The 22,431-nt window shown below is 36.4% G+C and overlaps 1 long non-coding RNA gene across 1 annotated transcript; it reads left to right on the plus strand.

Moving 5' to 3' along the window:
- The first annotated feature begins 15,695 nt into the window (after window positions 1–15,695).
- On the plus strand, window positions 15,696–16,249 carry LOC121237835. The gene is made up of 3 exons (XR_005934995.1): window positions 15,696–15,852; window positions 15,944–16,012; window positions 16,123–16,249. It is a non-coding gene; the product is annotated as an uncharacterized LOC121237835 (long non-coding RNA).
- Window positions 16,250–22,431: the final 6,182 nt, after the last annotated feature.

Raw genomic sequence — 22,431 nt, forward strand, 5'->3', positions numbered from 1 at the left:
ATTAGATTGGGGAGCATGTTTAAGCTGAGAGAGGATGTTAGAAGAAGGAATTCTGATGTTTTATGTCTTTTAGATTTAATTATACCTTGGGCTTGGGTTTAGTAAGACTTTTGAAGTTATTAGTTTGGTTTGTTATGACTACCGGGAGATTTTGGACTCCTTAGCTTATTTTGCTGCAGTAATAACTTTGTAGAGTTTCAATGTGGTTATTTAGAGTACTTGTGATTGAGTTTTGCTAATAAAGTTTTGGAGTTTTATTTTAGTTGTGTTAGAAAACATGTTCTTAAGTGACAGGTAGTAATTCTCCAGGCCAACTGGGTTTGGGGTGTTACAGAAGCCCTCTCTTTATCACTAATTCATCCCTCTCTTCTGAATCCCATCGAAACCATTGCGAAAACCCTAGTCTCCGTCGCCCTTTTCCGTCGTCGCCGTCGCCATTACTGTTCTCCGACTTCGAGCTTCCAGGCCTCCGTTCCGATTAATCGGGTCAAGGTTATCTCTCGGCTCTCTCTGTTTAGATTCTCTCTTTTTTTTTTCTCACTCAAGTAGAACAAAAAAGTAGAAGATATTCTTTGAGGTTAGATGAACAGATGATTATCATCAATTATTGAGGGAAAAACTGATGTTTGGGAATGTGAAGATTCTTTTGTTTTGTTGGGTTTTATGCAATCCTTGTTAATTTTCTGGTTCTGGTCTTGTTGGGTTTTATGCAATCTTTTGGCACGCACACAAGAATCAATATCACACTCATTCTAAATTGGGTACTGAATTAATTACATGAATGTAAAGACAAATGTTTGGATGATATATCAAAAATATTATCATACCTTATTTTCAATAGAAAACAATGTTTATAATGCGTGTAATGCTTGAGATGGTGGTGTATTAATGGAATTATGAAATCTCGTTGATTTAGGCATAGTTTCTGAAGTTTCAGGTGTAATGTTTGATATGGAGGTGTATTAATGGTTGACATGTAACGCTGAATCTGTATGGATTAATAGCTTGATGTAAAAATTTTATAGAACAGAAGGATTGGTTAATAGCGTGATATGACTAAGAATATAATATTAAAGTTTGATTAATTTTCGAAATGACGTGGTTCATCTCGAATTTGGCCAAAATTTTCACCCTTGAATATGACTATATGGAATCCATCAACTGCCCTTGTTTGTGTTGTTTCCTTATCCCAAAATGAACAACCAAGTTGTTTTCATGCGATTGGTTGGAATCTTATTTTGAAAGAAAAGTTTGAAACATGGAAGATCGAGGGAGTACTAGTTTGTATTTGTTGTTCTCTGTTTTTGGTAGCAGTATCAGAAACCAATCCATATCTCTCTTCAAACTAGTTTGTATTTGGCTGCTTTGCTAGCTACAGCCTGCAGATATATAGAGACCTGTCCTTTCGCTTAGTGACAAAGTATCATGCACCCAGCCTACATGTCAATTTCCAACAGCACCAGTAATATTGGAATGTAGTTAGGGTTCTGACATAAGTTGAATATTTTGATCAATGGTTTCTCCTTCTTTTGAGTTTCTTTAAATCATAAAAATAGAGTAATTTTTAGTTCATATTCTAATATCTTGATTTTTATATGTTATATTATATGTCAGCTTATATATGGATTGCTTCGAAAGTGACACTCATACAAATTTAAGAGATAATGAGACTGCTACTCCTTTAGAAAACCGATCACAAATGGCTTCAAATATTAACTTGTCTAGTGACACAGGTCTCCTAGTCCCCCCTCGTAAAAGGAGGGCAAATAAAGACCCCTCAGCAGTGTGGGACCATTTCACTAAAATAGATGGATGCCCTTTAAATGACCCAAAAGCGAAGTGTAATTATTGTCACAAAATTTACTCTTGTCATCCCAAAAGACATGGTACATCAAGTATGCTACAGCAGCTTGGTACTTGTAACCAATATCCTCATAGAATCAGACTTACGAATCAACAGACTATGAGTCGTGAGGGGGCTCTTCAGGGAATTGGAGATAGTGATGTCAACAACTCGGCAAATGCACATAAGATAGTGATGCCTCCTGACAATTGCTGAAATGATAATTTGTGATGAGCTTCCATTTAGGATAGTAGAAGCCCAGGGATTTAGAAAAGTATGTAGATCACTTGAACCAAGGTTCCAAGTGCCATCTCGAACTACTGCAGCAAGAGACTGTATTAAACTATTTAAAATGGAGAAGGAGAAGTTAAGGAAAATATTTAAGATGGTTGGGCGAGTTAGTTTAACCACTGACACATGGACGTCGATTCAAAACTTAAATTATATGTGTCTTACTGCACATTTTATCGACTGTGAATGGAAACTACACAAAAGAATTCTAAACTTTTGCATGATCCCTAATCACAAAGGAGAAACTATTGGAAAGTATGTAGGTTCATGTTTACAAGATTGAGGTATTGACAAGATCTTTACTGTTACAGTTGACAATGCTTCCTCAAACGATGTTGCCATTGAGTATTTGAGAAAGTTTGTAGGAGGTCATTTGTTGGAAGGGAAGTATATTCACATTAGGTGTTGTGCCCATATTATGAACCTTATTGTGAATGATGGGCTCAAAGATTGTGATGATTCAATCACAAGGGTGTGCAATGCGGTTAGGTATGTTAGATCATCTCCCGCAAGAATGGATAAATTCAAAAAGTGTATAGAGAAGGAGAAAATTGGTTGTACGAAATTGGTATGCCTTGATATTTCCAACAAATGAAATTCGACTTATCTAATGCTAGAAGTTGCAGAAGTATTTAAAAAACCATTTATGCGATTGGAGAAGGATGATGATTCTTTTTTTCATTATTGTCATAGTGTGAACTTGAGCCCTCCAAACTCTAGTGATTGGGAGAGAGTTAGAGTATTGATAAAGTTTTTGAAGATTTTTTATGATGCTACTGTGAGACTTTCTAGCTCTTTGTATGTCACATCTAATGCATATTTCCAAGAGCTTTGTGGCATCCAATCACATTTGTCAAAAATATGTCAAAGTAATGATGCAGTGTTGAAATGTATGGCGGTGAATATGAAGATTAAGTATGATAAATATTGGGGATCAATCAAGAAGACTAATTTGATGATATTTATTGCTGTTGTTCTTGATCCAAGATGTAAATTTAATCTTTTGTATTTTTGGTTCAAAAAAATATATGGTGGTAATTTAGTCGAAGAAATGATGGCAAAAATGAAACAATTAATGATTGACATTTATGGAGAATATAGTGTTGTGTATGGAAGTTCAAGTGGAGTTTTCTATTCTGAGCTTCCTTCCTCAGTTGATCCTAGTATGATTGATTTTGATTCTCAACAGAGTTTTTGGGTTGAGTATGAGCAAGAAATAATTGAATCTAATTTGATGAACAAATCAGAGATCGATCAGTACTTGGAACATGGTTGTGAGACACGAGCTCCAAATTTTGATATTTTAGATTGGTGGAAGATCAACGAAGTAAAGTATCCCATTTTGGCAAGAGTTGCACGGGATGTGATTGTAACACCCCGTATTTTTTTTAGTATATTTTTTTTAATTGAATGATTATTTGTTATTAATTTAAAATTTGATTATCTTGTTTTAAATTTTCAGATTTTAGTGGGTTAATTTTTTTTTATGATTTTTTTAATTTGTGAAAATTAAATTTGACATGTTTCCTTAATATTAATAATTGTTATGCATTTAAATTCTCTTATTTTAATTAGTTTGTAGGTTTTAAAAATTATTGTGTTGTTGGATTTAATTATTTTATTTTACTTAGGCACTGTATTTAAATTTATTTTATTTAAAACTGTGGTGTTGAAATAATTTTTTTTGTTGGAATTTTGTGACCCAAGTTGTGAATTTTGGACCTCATTTCTTTTCCCTCTATTTTTTCTTTTTCTTTTCTTTTTCTTTTCTTTTTTTTTTCTCTTTCTCCCCTGGGTTCCCTTCCCGCGCAGACGTCTCTCTCTCTCTCTCTCTCTCTCTCTCTCTCGCCGTGCAACCGTCCCTCACCCAGCCCGCCGCCGTCGCGCCGCCGTGCGCGACACCGCCCACCCCATCGTGCTCCCCACCGGCAGGCGACCTCACCCCTCCAATTTCAGCCCTCCTCGTGCCGCCGTTAGCCCCCATGCACCACACCAAGCCGCGGCACTCCTTGCGCCGCTGCGCCGCCGTCGTACCACCTCCGGCCACCATCTTCTCACCACATCATCATCGACCTTCTAGCAACCTAATGCACCCATCCTTGGCTCCGATCTGTCACTGGTGAAGCCCATCTATCTCCATCTTCCATTTGAGCTTTTTGGCATTAAACCGCTGCCCACGCCGCCACCCACGGCCAACCACCACCACCACTACCTTCACCGACATCCCTAAGCCCTACCCTATCAATCTCGGGTCTTCGTTTACACCTGTTCAAAAGTGAGTTTTTGAGACCCACGGCCACAGTGCATTTGGCACTGTTTTGTTGCTGCGTAGCCGCTTTTAGCACCTCTGTGATCTTTCAAAAATTATATTATAGCATTGTAAGTATTTTTTCTCGAAGAACTTTTGAGATTTAAATGTATTTTTGCGCTAATTTATATTTACTGTGAATTTGTTGCTTGTGCCGGACTGAGTCCGAGGAGTAAGCGGGTTGGTTGGATTGGATGATGGAGTTGTTTGTGTGATTGGTTTATGCTATGAAATTTGTTGGCTGTTTCGGATTTAAATATTGGTGTTTTGAGTTTGACGTTGGTCATGGTGGATATTGGTGATTTTTTTTAGGAAGTGGTGATATATTTTGGGATTATGAAGGTTTTAAGTTTTGAGAAATTAAGATAGATTATTTTAGAAGCTTAGGCTTAAATATGGAAATCCGTGATTGGTTGAAAACTTACGGAAATTGTGTGATTATTTTTTTGATAGGTGACGATTGTTAATTATCGACATTTTGAGAAAATTTCTAAAAAGCTAAGAAGTCCAGGTAAGCGGGGTTCATATACTAGTTTTGCATAAAACAAATAAAATGAGGTTGACTTTGAGAATAAATGTGTTTATTTTTTTGAAAAGAGATGATCTGAAAACAACCTCAGATGTTTATTCTACATATGCATAAATTCTACATAAGAGAAAGTGTTTTTCTGTCATGACTGGTGTAGACATGAGTTAGTTTTGTGCACTTTGTTTCTGAACTATGTAAAAGAGCGAATAAAGAATTCTAAAAGTTTTGTTATGAACAAATGAGAATATTTTGTTTATGTTTATCTCGAACATGTGAAATGATCTGAAACTTTTCAGTGTTTTGTTTTGATGTGATGTGTCATATGAAATCCTTGGCATGAAGTTCTGATTTTGTATATGATTGTAATTGGATTTTCGATGAAATCCGTTCTGTTTCTGTTAAGGCCCAGCCACGGGTATAATGGTGGTTTATAACCCTACCACGGGGGTGAAACATGGTATACGGCCCAGCCACGGGTATAATGGTGGTTTATAACCCTACCACGGGAGTGAAACATGGAAAATGGCACAGTCACGGGTACAATGGTGGTTTATAACCCTACCACGGGGGTGAAACATGGAAATGGCCCAACCACGGGTATAATGGTGGTTTATAACCCTACCACGGGGGTTAAACATGGTATTGTCCCGATGTGATATTAAACGATGATAAGATTATAATGCTTCAGTTTAGAAATACCAACAGATTCTCTTTTTTTGGAATAAGTATATTTTTCTGAAAATTTCGCTCTAATGTTTTTGTACAAGTTTTGTTTCTGCATTCTGAAAGTAAATGTTTTGTTCGGCTTATCTAATGTTATAAATGCTCATGTTTACATGCTAGTATATGCTCTCTGCTTACTGAGTTGTTGATAACTCACCCCCTTATCTCCATAGTTTCAGATGACATTGATGGTTCAGCTGAGGATCAGTATTAGAGTTTATGGGGAAGATTAATAGTGAATGGTTGTTGGGTATCTCGTGGTATTAGTGTTGATGTTGGAAGTTATTTATATTTCTTAAGTTTGCTTCAATGGTTTTAGACGGTTTCTGGAGACTTATGTTAATGTTTTATTATTTCTAGTTTGTTATTTGAGACATGAAGATGAGTTGTTTTTATTTGAGTTGCTGGATTGAAAATTGGATAGATGAGTTTATATGATTTATTTAATTGGAGTATTTACGTTTGATTTGAGGTTTAGGAAAATATATATTCTTGAATTTGGAAGTACTCTAGCCTTGTAGAGTTGATTATCAGGGTATATGAGTTAACTCTCCGGACCCTCGGGGACGGGGCGTTTCCGCCGGTATCAGAGACAGGTTTGAATTCTGCAAACTATAAACCCTGGAGATTTAGATTTCTATGGGATCATAGGGTGTAAAGATTTCAGTGTAGGAACTTGAGGAATTTAAGAATGATCATGTCGATATTTAAGTTCGAGATTCTAAAAACCTTATGATTGATTTTGATGGGATTTGAAGATTTAGATCTGGTAAGTTTATTCTGTAGGATGTAGGACATGACTTGGAAATAATCTTTATAAGATTTAAGGTTTAGATTTTTGTGGTTTGGATTCTAAAGATGTACTAGAGTTTAGAGCGATGTTGGGTTTACAATATAAGATGATAGGAATGACTATATGTGCTGGTTAAAGATATGGCTAAGAATGGGTAAAACCATGTGTGCAATACTAGAAAAGTTTAAAGGTTTAATTGTAAATTATCGTTTTTATTTAAATTGAATTTATTGGTTTTGTTTGATTTTATTTTATTCGAATTGGAATTATATTATTTTTATTTATTAAGTTTATTTTATTTTGTTCGTTTCGTTCGAAGCTGAAAAACAGGTTAAGGATTACGTTGTGGCAGGAAGATGGTACGACTGAGAACGCTATTGTTATATTTAGCAGAGTAGGCTTGAACTTTTATCGACTTGGTGTGCTTTTATAATATCAAGGTTTGAAAGGAACGGCATGGTCTGGGTGATCTGTTTGGGGAGTAAGATATTTGAGGTTTTCGATTTTATGGAAGTATGACACGAGGCTTTAGAATAGAAGATTGTAACTTCAACAAACTTTAAGGATAGATTTATGGAAATTTCACCAAAAGTTTAAGGTTTTGCAGATTTTAAGAAATGATTTGTTATCATTTAATGTTTTAGATTTTGAAAGCTTCAGGAGTCGATTGTTTTATTGCTGGATATAAGTTTATCGATGTTACAAATTTCGGAGAATGATTCTGGTATAATTTAAGGTTTTAGAATTACAGATTTGAAGGATTGAATTGAAATAAGATTTAAGTTTTTAATTCTGCAGGCTTGGTGTACTAGTTTGATTTATTTTGGAGACTGGTTAGTATATGACCATTATTATGGGATTGATTGAAGTTGAGTTATTGATATAGGAAATTTCAAGGGGATTATTTCTTTGAGGATTGAAGGTATTGGTCCAGTTTGGATAATAATTGTTATTAATTCGAGGTTTTAGTGGCAGGTTTTGGGATTAGATCCATATCAGATTTAAGGATAATAGTTGGTGTAGATCCAGGAATGAATTCTTGGTGAGTTTGAGGAAAGTGTGTAATAGTTCATGGTTTTGGAGATAAAGAATTTTTTATCAAAATGTGATAAGAGTTTTCTGGTCATTAGGTATGGAGCTACCTTGTACTCGATGGTGTTGTTTTTTTTATGAGGACATAAATTTTATGCATGTGGCGAATTATCGGAATGCGCAGCAGAAGCGTGATATTTTGGTTATAATTAGGAGTTCAAATTTTGTGTTGTTTTTGAGAAATTAGTCGTGACTTAAATTTTGAGACGATAATTGTAGTTGGAGACTAATCGCTCAGTTGTACCAATTATGTTATTGATGATTAACTTTGCAAGTGACCATTAGGTTACCAAAGGTAGAATACAATGAAAATTTGGAAGTTATACCGTAGGAGTCAATTGGGGTTAATACAGATTTTCGAATAGAGCTATTAATCTTTGGGATTCATTGGATGTTGTATTAAGGCTCTTGTGGAAAATGAGATTTTGGATATCATAGCCATCCTAGGAATATTGGACGTGTTGTGCCACAGGGGGACTTGTACGAGAATGATGGAATTGCCTATGGAAGGTTTAGCGTGTTTTGGATTGTATCTTCTATCCTGCTTTAACGTCATGTTTGACCTTTCAAATTTCGAGGACGAAATTTTTTTAAGGGGGGAGAATGTAACACCCCGTATTTTTTTTAGTATATTTTTTTTAATTGAATGATTATTTGTTATTAATTTAAAATTTGATTATCTTGTTTTAAATTTTCAGATTTTAGTGGGTTAATTTTTTTTTTATGATTTTTTTAATTTGTGAAAATTAAATTTGACACGTTTCCTTAATATAAATAATTGTTATGCATTTAAATTCTCTTATTTTAATTAGTTTGTAGGTTTTAAAAATTATTGTGTTGTTGGATTTAATTATTTTATTTTACTTAGGCACTGTATTTAAATTTATTTTATTTAAAACTGTGGTGTTGAAATAATTTTTTTTGTTGGAATTTTGTGACCAAAGTTGTGAATTTTAGACCTCATTTCTTTTCCCTCTATTTTTTCTTTTCCTTTTCTTTTTCTTTTCTTTTTTTTTTCTTTCTCCCCTGGGTTCCCTTCCCGCGCAGACGTCTCTCTCTGTCTCTCTCTCTCTTTCTCTCTCTCTCTCTCTCTCTCGCCGTGCAACCGTCCCTCACCCAGCCCACTGCTGTCGCCCCGCCGTGCGCGACACCGCCCACCCCATCGTGCTCCCCACCGGCTGGCGACCTCACCCCTCCAATTTTAGCCCTCCTCGCGCCGCCGTTAGCCCCCACACACCACACCAAGCCGAGACACTCCTTGCGCCGCTGCGCCACCGTCGCACCACCTCCGGCCACCATCTTCTCACCACATCATCATCGACCTTGTAGCAACCTAATGCACCCATCCTTGGCTCCGATCTGTCACCGGTGAAGCCCATCTATCTCCATATTCGATTTGAGCTTTTTGGCATTAAACCGCCGCCCACGCCGCCGCCCACGGCCAACCACCGCCACCACTACCTTTACCGACATCCCTAAGCCTTACCCTATCAATCTCGGGTCTTCGTTTACACCCGTTCAAAAGTGGGTTTTTGAGACCCACGGCGACAGTGCATTTGGCAATGATTTGTTGCTGCGTTGCCGCTTCTAGCACCTCCATGATCTTTCAAAAATTATATTATAGCATTGTAAGTATTTTTTCTCGAAAAACTTTTGAGATTTAAATGTATTTTTGCGCTAATTTATATTTACTGTGAATTTGTTGCTTGTGCCGGACTGAGTCCGAGGAGTAAGGGCGTCGGTTGGATTGGATGATGGAGTTGTTTGTGTGATTGGTTTATGCTATGAAATTTGTTGGCTGTTTCGGATTTAAATATTGGTGTTTTGAGTTTGACGTTGGTCATGGTGGATATTGCTGATTTTTTTTAGGAAGTGGTGATATATTTTGAGATTGTGAGGCTTTTAAGTTTTGAGAAATTAAGATAGATTATTTTAGAAGCTTAGGCTTAAATATGGAAATTCGGGATTGGTTGAAAACTTACGGAAATTGTGTGATTATTTTTTTGATAGGTGACGATTGTTAATTATCGACATTTTGAGGAAATTTCTGAAAGGCTAAGAAGTCTAGGTAAGCGGGGTTCATATACTAGTTTTGAATAAAACAAATAAAATGAGGTTGACTTTGAGAATAAATGTGTTTATTTTTTTGAAAAGAGATGATCTGAAAACAACCTCAGATGTTTATTCTACATATGCATAAATTCTACATAAGAGAAAGTGTTTTTCTGTCATGACTGGTGTAGACATGAGCTAGTTTTGTGCACTTTGTTTCTGAACTATGTAAAAGAGCGAATAAGGAATTCTAAAAGTTTTGTTATGAACAAATGAGAATATTTTGTTTATGTTTATCTCGAACATGTGAAATGATCTGAAGCTTTTCAGTGTTTTGTTTTGATGTGATGTGTCATCTGAAATCCTTGGCATGAAGTTCTGATTCTGTATATGATTGTAATCGGATTTTCGATGAAATCCGTTCTGTTTCTGTTAAGGCCCAGCCACGGGTATAATGGTGGTTTATAACCCTACCACGGGGGTGAAACATGGAAAATGACCCAGCCACGGGTATAATGGTGGTTTATAACCCTACCACGGGGGTGAAACATGGAAAATGGCCCAGCCACGGGTATGATGGTGGTTTATATTCCTACCACGGGGGTTAAACATGGTATTGTCCCGATGTGATATTAAACGATGTTAAGATTATAATGTTTCAGTTTAGAAATACCAACGGATTCTCTTTTTTTGGAATAAGTATATTTTTAGAAAATTTCGCTCTAATGTTTTTGAACAAGTTTTGTTTCTGCATTCTGAAAGTAAATGTTTTGTTCGGCTCATCTAATGTTTTTGTACATGTTTTGTTTCTGCATTCTGAAAGTAAATGTTTTGTTCGGCTTATCAAATGTTATAAATGCTCATGTTTACATGCTAGTATATGCTCTCTGCTTACTGAGTTGTTGATAACTCACCCCCTTATCTCCATAATATTTCAGATGACATTGATGGTTCAGCTGAGGATCAGTATTAGAGTTTATGGAGAAGATTAACAGTGAATGGTTGTTGGGTATCTCGTGGTATTAGTGTTGATGTTGGAAGTTATTTATATTTCTTAAGTTTGCTTCAATGGTTTTAGACGGTTTTTGGAGACTTATGTTAATGTTTCATTATTTCTAGTTTGTTATTTGAGACATGAAGATGAGTTGTTTTTATTTGAGTTGCTGGATTGAAAATTGGACAGATGAGTTTATATGATTTATTTAATTGGAGTATTTACGTTTGATTTGAGGTTTAGGGAAATATATATTCTTGAATTTGGAAGTACTCTAGCCTTGTAGAGTTGATTATCAGGGTATATGAGTTAACTCTCCGGACCCTCGGGGACGGGGCGTTACAGTTGGTTTCAGAGACAGGTTTGAATTCTGCATACTATAAACATTGGAGCTTTAGATTTCTATGGGATCATAAGGTGTAAAGATTTCAGTGTAGGAACTTGAGGAATTTAAGAATGATCATGTGGATATTTAAGTTCGAGATTCTAAAAACCTTATGATTGATTTTGATGGGATTTGAAGATTTAGATCTGGTAAGTTTATTCTGTAGGATGTAGGACATGACTTGGAAATAATCTTTATAAGATTTAAGGTTTAGATTTTTGTGGTTTGGATTCTAAAGATGTACTAGAGTTTAGAGCGATGTTGGGTTTACAATATAAGATGATAGGAATGACTATATGTGCTGGTTAAAGATATGGCTAAGAATGGGTAAAAGCATGTGTGCAGTACTAGAAAAGTTTAAAGGTTTAATTGTAAATTATCGTTTTTATTTAAATTGAATTTATTGGTTTTGTTTGATTTTATTTTATTCGAATTGGAATTATGTTCTTTTTATTTATTAAGTTTAATTTATTTTGTTCGTTTAGTTCGAAGCTGAAAAACGAGTTAAGGATTAAGTTATGGCAGGAAGATGGTACGACTGAGAACGCTATTGTTATATTTAGCAGAGTAGGCTTGAACTTTTATCGACTTGGTGTGCTTTTATAATATCATGGTTTGAAAGGAACGGCATGGTTTGGGTGATCTATTCGGGGAGTAAGATATTTGAGGTTTTCGATTTTATGGAAGTATGATACGAGGCTTTAGAATAGAAGATTGTAAGTTCAACAAACTTTAAGGATAGATTTATGGAAATTTCACCAAAAGTTTAAGCTTTTGCAGATTTTAAGAAATGATTTGTTATCATTTAATGTTTTAGATTTTGAAAGATTCGGGAGTTGATTGTTTTATTGTTGGATATAAGTTTATCGATCTTACAAATTTCGGAGAATGATTCTGGTATAATTTAAGGTTTTAGAATTACAGATTTGAAGGATTGAATTGAAATAAGATTTAAGTTTTTAATTCTGCAGGCTTGGTGTACTAGTTTGATTTATTTTGGAGACTGGTTAGTATATGACCATTATTATGGGATTGATTGAAGTTGAGTTATTGATATAGGAAATTTCAAGGGGATTATTTTTTTGAGGATTGAAGGTATTGGTCCAGTTTGGATAATAATTGTTTTTAATTCCAGGTTTTAGTGACAGGTTTTGGGATTAGATCCATATCAGATTTAAGGATAATAGTTGGTGTAGATCCAGGAATGAATTCTTGGTGAGTTTGAGGAAAGTGTGTAATAGTTCATGGTTTTGGAGATAAAGAATTTTCTATCAAAATGTGGTAAGAGTTTTCTGGTCATTAGGTATGGAGCTACCTTGTACTCGATGGTGTTGTTTTTTTTATGAGGACATAAATTTTATGCATGTGGCGAATTATCAGAATGCGCAGCAGAAACGTGATATTTTGGTTATAATTAGGAGTTCAAATTTTGTGTTGTTTTTGAGAAATTAGTCGTGACTTAAATTTTGAGACGATAATTGTAGTTGGAGACTAATCACTCAGTTGTACCAATTATGTTATTGATGATTAACTTTGGAAGTGACCATTAGGTTACCAAAGGTAGAATACAATGAAAATTTGGAAGTTATACCGTAGGAGTCAATTGGGGTTAATACAGATTTTCGAATAGAGCTATTAATCTTTGGGATTCATTGGATGTTGTGTTAAGGCTCTTGTGGAAGATGAGAGTTTGGATATCATAGCCATCCTTGGAATACTGGACGTGTTGTGCCACTGGGGGACTTGTACGAGTATGATGGAATTGCCTATGGAAGGTTTAGCGTGTTTTGGATTGTATCTTCTATCCTGCTTTAACGTCATGTTTGACCTTTCAAATTTCGTGAACGAAATTTTTTTAAGGGGGGAGAATGTAACACCCCGTATTTTTTTTAGTATATTTTTTTTAATTGAATGATTATTTGTTATTAATTTAAAATTTGATTATCTTGTTTTAAATTTTCAGATTTTAGTGGGTTAATTTTTTTTATGATTTTTTTTAATTTGTGAAAATTAAATTTGACATGTTTCCTTAATATTAATAATTGTTATGCATTTAAATTCTCTTATTTTAATTAGTTTGTAGGTTTTAAAAATTATTATGTTGTTGGATTTAATTATTTTATTTTACTTAGGCACTGTATTTAAATTTATTTTGTTTAAAACTGTGGTGTTGAAATAATTTTTTTTGTTGGAATTTTGTGACCTAAGTTGTGAATTTTGGACCTCATTTCTTTTCTCTCTATTTTTCTTTTCCTTTTTTTTTTCTTTTCCCTTTTTTTTTTTCTTTCTCTCTCCCCTGGGTTCCCTTCCCGCGCAGACGTCTCTCTCTCTCTCTCTCTCTCTCTCTCGCCGTGCAACCGTCCCTCACCCAGCCCGCCGCCGTCGCGCCGCCGTGCGCGACACCGCCCACCCCATCGTGCTCCCCACCGGCCGGCGACCTCACCCCTCCAATTTCAACCCTCCTCGCGCCGCCGTTAGCCCCCACGCACCACACCAAGCCGCGGCACTCCTTGCGCCGCTGCTCCACCATCGCACCACCTCCGGCCACCATCTTCCCACCACATCATCATCGACCTTTTAGCAACCTAATGCACCCATCCTTCGCTCCGATCTGTCACCGGTGAAGCCCATCTATCTCCATCTTCCATTTGAGCTTTTTGGCATTAAACCGCCGCCCACGCCGCCACCCACGGCCAACCACCACCACCACTACCTTCACCGACATCCCTAAGCCCTACCCTATCAATCTCGGGTCTTCGTTTACACCCGTTCAAAAGTGGATTTTTGAGACCCACGGCCACAGTGCATTTGGCACTGTTTTGTTGCTGCGTTGCCGCTTCTAGCACCTCCGTGATCTTTCAAAAATTATATCATAGCATTGTAAGTATTTTTACTCGAAGAACTTTTGAGATTTAAATGTATTTTTGCGCTAATTTATATTTACTGTGAATTTGTTGCTTGTGCCGGACTGAGTCCGAGAAGTAAGGGGGTTGGTTGGATTGGATGATGGAGTTGTTTGTGTGATTGGTTTATGCTATGAAATTTGTTGGCTGTTTCGGATTTAAATATTGGTGTTTTGAGTTTAACGTTGGTCATGGTGGATATTGGTGATTTTTTTTAGGAAGTGGTGATATATTTTGGGATTATGAGGCTTTTAAGTTTTGAGAAATTAAGATAGATTATTTTAGAAGCTTAGGCTTAAATATGGAAATCCGTGATTGGTTGAAAACTTACGGAAATTGTGTGATTATTTTTTTGATAGGTGACGATTGTTAATTATCGACATTTTGAGAAAATTTCTGAAAAGCTAAGAAGTCCAGGTAAGCGGGGTTCATATACTAGTTTTGCATAAAACAAATAAAATGAGGTTGACTTTGAGAATAAATGTGTTTATTTTTTTGAAAAGAAATGATCTGAAAACAACCTCAGATGTTTATTCTACATATGCATAAATTCTACATAAGAGAAAGTGTTTTTCTGTCAGGACTGGTGTAGACATGAGCTAATTTTGTGCACTTTGTTTCTGAACTATGTAAAAGAGCGAATAAAGAATTCTAAAAGTTTTGTTATGAACAAATGAGAATATTTTGTTTATGTTTATCTCGAACATGTGAAATGATCCGAAGCTTTTCAGTATTTTGTTTTGATGTGATGTGTCATCTGAAATCCTTGGCATGAAGTTCTGATTCTGTATATGATTGTAATCGGATTTTCGATGAAATCCGTTCTGTTTCTGTTAAGGCCCAACCACGGGTATAATGGTGGTTTATAACCCTACCACGGGAATGAAACATGGTATACGGCCCAGCCACGGGTATAATAGTGGTTTATAACCCTACCACGGGGGTGAAACATGAAAAATGGCCCAGCCATGGGTATAATGGTGGTTTATAACCCTACTACGGGGGTGAAATATGGAAAATGGCTCAGCCACGGGTATAATGGTGGTTTATAACCCTACTACGGGGGTTAAACATGGTATTGTCCAGATGTGATATTAAACGATGATAAGATTATAATGTTTCAGTTTAGAAATACCAACGGATTCTCTTTTTTTGGAATAAGTATATTTGTCTGAAAATTTCGCTCTAATGTTTTTGTACAAGTTTTGTTTCCGCATTCTGAAAGTAAATATTTTGTTCGGCTTATCTAATGTTATAAATGCTCATGTTTACATGCTAGTATATGCTCTCTGCTTACTGAGTTGTTGATAACTCACCCCCTTATCTCCATAATATTTCAGATGACATTGATGGTTCAGCTGAGGATCAGTATTAGAGTTTATGGAGAAGATTAATAGTGAATGGTTGTTGGGTATCTCGTGGTATTAGTGTTGATGTTGGATGTTATTTATATTTCTTAAGTTTGCTTCAATGGTTTTAGACGGTTTTTGGAGACTTATGTTAATGTTTCATTATTTCTAGTTTGTTATTTGAGACATGAAGATGAGTTGTTTTTATTTGAGTTGCTGGATTGAAAATTGGATAGATGAGTTTATATGATTTATTTAATTGGAGTATTTACGTTTGATTTGAGGTTTTGAAAAATATATATTCTTGAATTTGGAAGTACTCTAGCCTTGTAGAGTTGATTATCAAGGTATATGAGTTAACCCTCCGGACCCTCAGGGACGGGGCGTTATAGTGATGGCCATTCCCATTTCTACTGTTTCTTTTGAGTCAGCATTCAGTACAGGGGGTCGGGTGCTTGACCCATTTCGTAGTTCACTATCTCCAAGAACAGTCGAGGCACTCGTTTGTACATAAAATTGGTTGAGGGATCCAATACCCATTGATCTTCGTGCCTCCTTGGATAATATTGAAAGCTTTGAGGCGGAATTGGGTAATAAAATTATTTTTTATTTACATATTTATTAAACTTTTTCATAATGTTTATTTTTATATCATTTAATAATTATCGTGTGTTTTTTTAGAGTTTGATCCAAAATCAAGTTTTACTTATGTTGATGAGAAGTAACTCAAGGCTTATGGTTTGCATGATGGTATGTTTTTCATTCACTCTTCCTTTAGAGAAACTAAACCACTTTGTGTTGACTTGGATTATTTGATGTGCTATTTATTGATTTGGTGTTAGACTTTTTCATAATGGCAGATATAGAGGAAGAGATGGGAAGCTGCTGTTATTTGATTGTTGGATGCTCCTCAATCCTTTATCAGTTAATGTTCATATTTTTGTAATTTAGATAGTTTTTGTAATAGATGGCTTATGTACATTTTTTTTATTATTTTTTGTAATAGATGGCTTGGAAGAATAAATATTCTAGTTCTTTTGGTTTATTTTTTGGAAGAATTAATATTCTAGTTCTTTTGTTTTTTTTTTTTTTTTGTTCATCTGGTTTATGTCAATATTTTTTTGATGTCTTTTGAGATCTTAGTGAACCTGTTTTGCATGCTATATTCTGTCCATTAAGCTGTGTAACTTAACACAGGTCACCAACATTGATATTAGTTGAGAGAGAGAGAGAGAAAAAAAACCCGAAGATCCAACCCGACCCGCACAGTACCAGGTTGGGTCGGACCGGGTTGGAGCGCGAACAGTGTCAGGTCGGGTTGGACCGGGCCCAAACCCGGTTGGATGGCATCGGGTTGCAGCTCTACCTACTACATAAGATCTACAACAAGATCTACATGAAGAAACCCAATACATAATGATAACTTGTGTACATGAACATCATAACCATTATAACCATCCAAATCCATTACAAATGATAACTATTATCATCAAAATCCATTACAAAATCCATGTATCAAAATCCATCAAAATCCAATACATAATGATAACCATCATAATCCATTACAAATGTCATATATCAACCATTACAAAACAGTCCACTAGCAATTAACATGCAACTAGCAAGCAACTCCAACAAGTAGCAAGCTCAAGTCCAGTAACAACTGGCAAGCAGGAAGCTCAACAAGTAGCTCCACTAGCAACCAACAAATCCACCAGTAGCTCCACCAAGAACCAACCAGCAACCAGCAACTGCACCAACAATTCAAACAACAATTAGAAAATAGTCCGCCAGTAATTAACAGACAAGAGAAAACAGTCCACCAGCAGGTCAAAAAAGGGATCACCGGTAGGTCCACCAACCACTCAAAACTAGAAAGTCCATTAGAATAAAACACCAATTAAAATTAGAGGACCAAGCAAAATAGCAAGCAAAACACCAATAAAAAACAGCAAGAGAATATAAACCTCTTGCTCCTACATGTTTGTAAAAATCCGAGGACCAATTAAAAATAATAAATTAAAAGAGCAAATGCCGGCAAATAAAAATAGCAAACTCCAAGCAAAACACCAATTAAAAACAACAACCAAAACATAGGTAAAACTGAGAGAGCAAAAGTTCTAAAAAAGTAAATAAAATTGTAATGCCCCAATGGAAGGCACAAACCACATGGCTTATTGTAACGCTCGGTTCCATCGTGAAATCCAAGCCCAAACCAGATGGAAGCCTAACCTTCGGGAAAAAAAAAAAATCAACACCGTTTTGGGTAGGCTTTTTCCCTTTCAAATTTTTATTTTTCTTGATCCGATGGTTTCTCCTTTTTTTCTCTTTCTGTTCAGTTTTTGTTTTCACACCCCTGAATCCCTCTCCACCTCGTGTACCACCTCCCCCCTCTGTAACTATTTTTTTCTCCCTTTTAAGCCCTCTCCCAACAAACTCTATCTATCTGTATCTCACATATTCTCAGTTCTCTCTCTCAGAGTCTCTCCCGTTCACTACAAATCTCCATGCAGGCACCGTAGCCCGGGCCATCACTCACTATTGCGGCATCACCAACCATCCCGCACGGCCACCATCACGCCAACCTGTGGCTCCCAACCAGCGAGCCACTACCTCGTACACACCACCACCACCACCACCATGCAAGCCTCCCACGTTCACCACCATAGTCACGCCCAACCTTTGCATGCACGCACGCACCAATAGCCGCTGCCATTCCACCCAACCAACAGCAACCCGATCACACCTCTCCCTTGACTTCACACCATCCAAAGCCTAGCCCTCCGTTGTTCTTACTGCCGCTATACCAGTGCACCTCCTCGTAAACGTCTGCTCAACCAACCCACAACCTAGTATGCCACCCCTATCTCACGGAAACTCAACACATTACACCCCTATATTTGCTCTCCAAAAACAGAGCAGGTTTCACTTAACCAACTCACCATCGTAAGCCACCGCCCCAGCCACCCCGTGATCTGTCGCTGCCCAACCACCTTGGCGTTGTCGTATTGCTGTTCTCTCGGTGAGTATCCTGAGCAGTCTCTCTCTCCTTCTCACGGCTTACGCTCGCTCTCCCTCCCGCTCATCTCTCTCCGCCTCTCTAGCTCTCACCTCCTAGCGTGGCAGCCTCGCCGCAGCACGCCCTCCTCCTCTACACTCCAGCCGTGCCACCATAGTTCCTCCAGCCTAGCCCATCGCACCTTGCCCCTCCACTCATATCTCGGTTTTAGTTGTAAGTCCACGCCGCCGCACTTCAATTCATCTGTTTCTCATCTTTGCTGACTTAAAGAGTTATATATATATATATTGGGTAATTCTGTAACCTATTAGAATAGAAATTATTACTGTTATGCCCTTTATCATGTTTTCAAATGATAAGGTATTACCGAAGCAATTGCATAGTTGGTCTTCTAAATAGATAAAATTACGGTATTATCTTTAAGTTACAAGTTGCATTATTGTTTTAAAACTTTAATATGTATTTGTAAACTCTAAGTTTTCCATTTTTATAGAAATTATTTTGGTTGGTTAAATTTATTTTAAGTAAAGTTTTCTTTCAAAGGTAAGTGATAATGTTGTAATTTTATTATGTTCAAGTTTATTAAATAATTATTGTTGTATAACTTAAAAAAAGAATTTTGGTATAATTATGTTATTTAGTATTAAATTTGATAATTTGATTTTTTAATAATAGGTCAGTTAGAATTTAATATTTTAGTCAAATATTAAATTTAAGATACTTTTAGGGTTTCGCAGAATTTAAATTTTTAGGAAGATAGGTTACTTAGCATTTCAGTTGTAAGTATTGAAAAATTGTGTTAATCTCAGATATTTATGGGATTACGTGACTATTTTATAGGTGACGATTGATTTTCGTTCAGTACTGCTGTCGAGAAATTTTGAAAAGTTAAGAAGTTCAGGTAAGCGGGATTCCTACGTTAGGCTTTACACGAATTATTGAGATTGAGGTTGATTTTCTGAAAACTTTGCATATTTTGTGATGAAATGAGAACTTGAGAAAAACCAAGCTCGGTCGCTTATTTGCACTACTAATGAAATTTGTACGAAAAAGGAAAAATATTTTTGACATGCATTGTGTAGATATGAGCTAAATTTTGTAATGTTGTCTCTGAAATTTGAGAAGAAGCGATATTGAGAATCTGAAAAATTGTGCATTGATTTAGAAAGATACTATGAATTTTGTTTTCAGTATGTGAGAATGATATGATTATGTTTTGCTAGTCTGTTTTATTTTAATATGGCATCTGAAAACCTTTGGCATGGTGTACTGATTTTGTATCTGACTCTGTCTCTGCTCTGCTCTGCTCTGTTATGCTCTGCTTTGTTTGGGTTGGTACCAACTTCTTTATCTCTGAGTGCACCCACTTTGGAAGCAAAATGGTTTTATTGTGGTCTTTTCTGTGTGCACACTCGGGGCTCCGAGAAGAATAAGGGAAAGATTTCACCTTTGTCTCTGCCTGGTTTGGCCACCGGGGTTAGCACAACCCTACCACGGGGGTGAAACATGGTTTCTGCTCTGTGAGATGCTCTGTTTTGATGTGATGATGATGCTCGGATTATGTTCTGCCAAAGTATTTTGGGTTTTACTTGTCTTAAAACCATCGCTCTGTTACTTTTGAAAACATGTTTTGTTCTACATGATAACTCTGGAAGATATTTTGTTCTGCATACTGTACTTTGTAAATGCTCATGTTTGCACGCTAGCATATGTCTTCTGCTTACTGAGTTATTGATAACTCACCCCTTATCTCCACAATTTTTTTTTCCAGATATTCTGGATACTTCAGCGGAGATTCAAGAATAGGAAGCATGGGTAAGGCTTTGTGAGCATGGTCTATTATATACAAAAAGGGTACTTGTTATTGGAGAATTTTATGAAATAATTTCGTTTTGCTCTGTTGACTTAGTAATTTGGGGAGGTTGACTTTTGAGAATTTTTCATAATCTCTCTTATTTATTTTGGAGTAGCAATGAGGTATATGAGTAAATGAAGAATTGGAGTTTACATTTGTACAATGAGATATGATTTTAAGTGTTAAGAGGTAACTCTCCGACCCATCCGGGACCGAGGCGTTACACTTATACTCCAAAAGAACTAGTCAATGATATAATTGGAGCCTCATTGGAACCTTATAAAGAGCAAGAACTTCTCATTTCCAAGCAATGTGTGATCTCATACACCACCTACCCTTATCCATATCATATGGACTATCACAATCTACCCCTCTTAAATTCCCGACGTCCTCGTCGGATCTGTCCATTGTAGGTGGCATGGCTCAAGTCCCACATTTCTGGTTGAGATAGTCTCTGATGCCATTTGTAACGCCCTAATAGAAGGCCCAAACCATTGGTTTATACTCCAAAAGGACTAGTCAATGATACAATTTGAGCTCCATTGGAACCTTATAAAAAGCAATAACTTTTCTGCCTTCAATTGGGGCATTACAAAGAGCAATAACTTCTCATTCTCAAACAATATGGGATCTCATACACCACCTACTCTTATCTATATCATATGGGGTATCACAAAAATGAACAAAATCATCCCTCAAACATCAACCCTAGATTAAGCAAAAAAGCCAATTATAACAGAGGACCAATTAGTTCACAAAGTTATAGCAAATGATATCATAACAAATTATAATTATAGCAAATTATAACAAAGTTGAAGCAAATGCATAACTGATTTAAAAAAAAAAAGTTAATAAAAATGATAGCAAAATAGAGAGAGAGAGAGAGAGAGAGAGAGAGAGAGGTGATAAAATAATGTATTGATGGTGAATAGTATTTATCCAAACATGCATATTTATTTAGCTCGCAAGGAAAAAATATACCTTTGCCTAATCCAATGTAGTAGATTTAATCGACTTATTAGCTAAATCTGGGTTTGCATTACCTACACCAATGCGAGTGCTCGCATTTGCAGCACTACAACTGGAAGCAGTGGAGTACAATTGTGCACTGTAATTGATTGCTCCAAAGCATTCAATACAGATTTTCATATCCTTTATCTTCTAAATCCTCATAATAAGAAATAAATACTAATGTCTATTTCTCATATAGAGAAGGAGAGAGAGGAGAAAATAGAAGGCTATCTCTTAGAGAGAAGAAACTTGACAAGTCCCTATGTTTAGGGTAGCACGTGGGTGCCACTTTTTGGGTGTATTCCTGATCAGGTGGTGGAGGACGGTAAAAGGGGGTGCAAGCCATATATGTTGGAGCCGTGGGCTGCGACAGATCTATGGTTCTTTTCATCAAAACAAAAAGGGGAAAGTTGAGGAGAAAAAGTGTTGAGAAAGTAGAAAAGTAAAATAGAGGCATTGATTGCATGGCAATGGGACAACGTGTGGCCTCACGTGATCGTTGATTATGCACACGCTAAGGATATGAATGCCACAAAAGCTGAACGTGCTGAGAAAATGAAAGCCATGAAAGCCGATGTTAGAAACGTGGTGTAGCTGGTGGAGGATAGTACTCCATCTTGGAGCACGTGTTTAATGCAAAGGAGTGATGTGTGGTATAAACACTTTTAAATAAAATTATTTAAAAAAAAACTAAAAACGATGGGAACATAAAGGAGAGGAGAGGTGAATATTAGATGTAGCTAGAGAAGACCACATGTGTAATGTCTGGTGGCTAGTTGGCCATCGTAGCCACCATCTTTTTCCTCTTTACCATGAGATAACAAAGCAAGAATCCGTAGCTGTGAGTAATGTGAGTGGCCTGGAGCTGCAGTCTAGCTGGAGCCTCAAAACTCCAAATTAAAGCTTTCTTGATTCCAATGAGAGGTTGTGTAGTAGAAAGAGGTTGATTTTTACAACTCGTATCTCATCTACCCATCCTCTTATTATTGTTGTTAAGGATGTGTTCCACGGTCCCCCATAGCTCTCTACCTCATGCAACAAATAAAGATGGCGGTCTAGGGTGCTTAATGCACATTTGATGCCTAAGTCATTATCACCCAAAAACCTTTAGAATGTGTCCTTTTGTCCCGTTCTTATAATGTATATATAGGCATGGTAGATTACCGCTAAGTACTGGCAATAGTTTTGATCCTCTAGTTGTTCTTATCAACTTATATATTTGATATGATAGTCATCCTGGAGATATTGGGTTTATCCCCACTGTTTGGTTTGATCATCCTACCC

Source organism: Juglans microcarpa x Juglans regia, chromosome 6S, assembly GCF_004785595.1.
Source record: "Juglans microcarpa x Juglans regia isolate MS1-56 chromosome 6S, Jm3101_v1.0, whole genome shotgun sequence".
Classification (NCBI taxonomy): Eukaryota; Viridiplantae; Streptophyta; class Magnoliopsida; order Fagales; family Juglandaceae; genus Juglans; species Juglans microcarpa x Juglans regia.